The sequence below is a fragment of the Palaemon carinicauda genome, chromosome 39 (assembly GCF_036898095.1).
Source record: "Palaemon carinicauda isolate YSFRI2023 chromosome 39, ASM3689809v2, whole genome shotgun sequence".
Lineage (NCBI taxonomy): Eukaryota > Metazoa > Arthropoda > Malacostraca > Decapoda > Palaemonidae > Palaemon > Palaemon carinicauda.
Window position 1 is genome coordinate 54007650 of NC_090763.1, and position 2500 is coordinate 54010149.

General features: G+C 35.3%; 1 protein-coding gene across 1 annotated transcript in view; it reads right to left on the minus strand.

Annotated features, from left to right (window-relative positions):
- Positions 1 to 2500, minus strand: part of LOC137631407 (glutamic acid-rich protein-like) — a 14367-nt gene that overhangs the window by 1111 nt on the left and 10756 nt on the right. The gene's annotated exons all lie outside the window — the stretch shown is intronic.

Consider the following 2500-nt stretch of genomic DNA (forward strand, 5'->3'; position numbering starts at 1 on the left):
TCAGCAGCCATTGCCTTGCCCTCCCTGTTCCTAGCTGGATGGAGAGGGGACTTCGACGCTGATCATATGTATATATGGTTAGCCTCTATTGCACTGTCCTTGCTAGGGCAATGGCACTGTCCCTTGCCTCTGCTATTCATGAGCGGCCTTTAAACCTTTAAACCTCATCATTTTCGTGAGCTAAGGATGGGGTTTGAGGGAGCCTATAGGTCTACCTTCTGAGTCACCAGAAGCCATTGCCTGACCCTCCCTCGTCCTAGATTGATGGAGATGAGGCTTAAACACTGTTCATATGTATATATGGTCAGTCTCTAGGACATTTTCCTGTCCCTTACTTCTGCCATTCATGAACGACCTTTAAACCATGAATTGGCTTTCTAACTGAATGGATTATTTGAATCGATACTTCTTCGCCTTCAGCTCTGGAGCCAGGGAGGCCATTTACTGCAGAGATAAAATAACAAAGAGGTTGGACAGCAAAATGGAACAGGAAGAGTGAATGTAGGTGAAATAGAAGGTTAGAAAGTAAGGTTGCAGTATGAGCTAAATGGATTCTTGAAAAACAATTTCTTGATAATTTTATATCAATTTATTTTCCTTTGTGTAACATCTCCAGTTTCACATCTACTGTCGTGGAGCCCGGGGTAGCCTGTCGCTATTGGTCCCTATAGAAATGCAGTATGCAGAATAAGTTGTAAAACAAATAAAGCCTCACATAAACTAAATGAAGGAGTATAGAATAGATCTATTTGAAAGTCACACTGAATCAGAGGTCAACTCTGCATCGCTCCAAGACTGCGCCCACATAAATCAACAAATGAAAGTGACGTTGCTGCCCTCTATCGATGATTAATGAAGACATTCAACGTGGGCTCTTGCTAGTGAATCCGTTACTATAAATTCTCGAATGCGAATTGATAACCAAGTATATCGTGTTAATTTTCTTCATGTATGGATTTTAAAGGTCTCTAGGAGATATAAAAGGACATTATCAGAATGCTCAAATGTCAGTAGAGGAATATGAATTTTAGTTATTTTTCATAATTCCTTTTTTTTTTTTTTTTTTTTTTACATTGCTGTGTTCTTTCTGAATTACTGTATTTACAACTGATGATCAGTGATAAATAGGAAGAGCGTAGTACAGAGTTTTCTTTCTTACCATGGATCCCAATATACTTATAACAAAGACTTGTCTTGATTGAAGTAATTCTGGTTATCGGATGTGTGTATCGACTACAGATGTTTTTTTTTTTTTTTTTTTTTTTCTTATGGAGTTAATGCAGTCCAAGATCTAGAAAAACCTGATACAGCCTATATATAATCAAAACAAGGGAGATTGGTTACGATGATTCGATATAGTAAAATCACAAACTATTTGACAGATACACAAACTGATATACTATGTATATACACTATTCAACTGGAATAGAATGATTCATATACTCCTTATTTGACTATTAATAGTTGAACATGACTTTCAGGATCAGTAAAATTGACACTCATTACACAATTGATGTTATTCTTTACGCTACTTCTTTTCAAATAAAAACCATGAAAGTTGTTAATAAAATGGGATTATAAAGAAATAGGTTTAAGCTACGGATATGATATTCTGAAAATAGGCTATGGAAAGCCTTCTTGTAAAATTTTAATTATTGATGAGATATTGTAGGTAATTGATATTTCTCTTAAAGATTGTTATGCTTCATTCAAGAATAAATTCTCTAATAAGAAAATCTCAATCATTTTTACGCTGAAATAATCTACTGATAATTTTTTTTATAATAAAAAAAATGGTAGATGGAGATAGTTTGGGCATGCTCTTTGCAATCCAAAAGAGAAATTAGTTCACCAAACTTTCAACTGGGCTCCACAAGGCATTAGAAGAGTTGGAAGACCCAGGCCTATATGACTGGGGACTATGAACTTGAAGTGGGAGATGAAGAATGGAGAAGTATTGGTTTAAAAGCTCAAGATAAAGACGACTGGCGAAATCTAACCGAGACCCTTTGCGTCAATAGGCGTAGGAGATGATGATTATTCACATTTCAAATCTATGACTTGAATCTCCTTTTCTTGGAAAGATTAAAAAGATCTTAGGATTTCATAGATATGATGACAAAAACTAATTGTTTTCAAGGTTTGCAAATTGAAGGACGGTTTGCCCAACATGACGAGAAACACCAGTATTAAGAAGATAACTTATGGAGGGGTAGGATGCTATAATAAGCATGTTTATAATAATCACGCTTACTTAAACATGCAAAAATAGACGCGTACATACGTCTGCATGTTAATACAGAGAAATATACCAAACTGATGATTTTCTACACTTTTAAAAAATCCGGTAATTTGATCGGAAATTCTCCGTAAAAATATACTGTTTTCAGCCGTATTTCAGTAACACAAAGGCGACCGTAATTTTATACCTAACTTTGTTAATATATTCAACGAGTTGGTGATCGTAATATCAATCCTAAGGTCAATATACCCGTTTTTA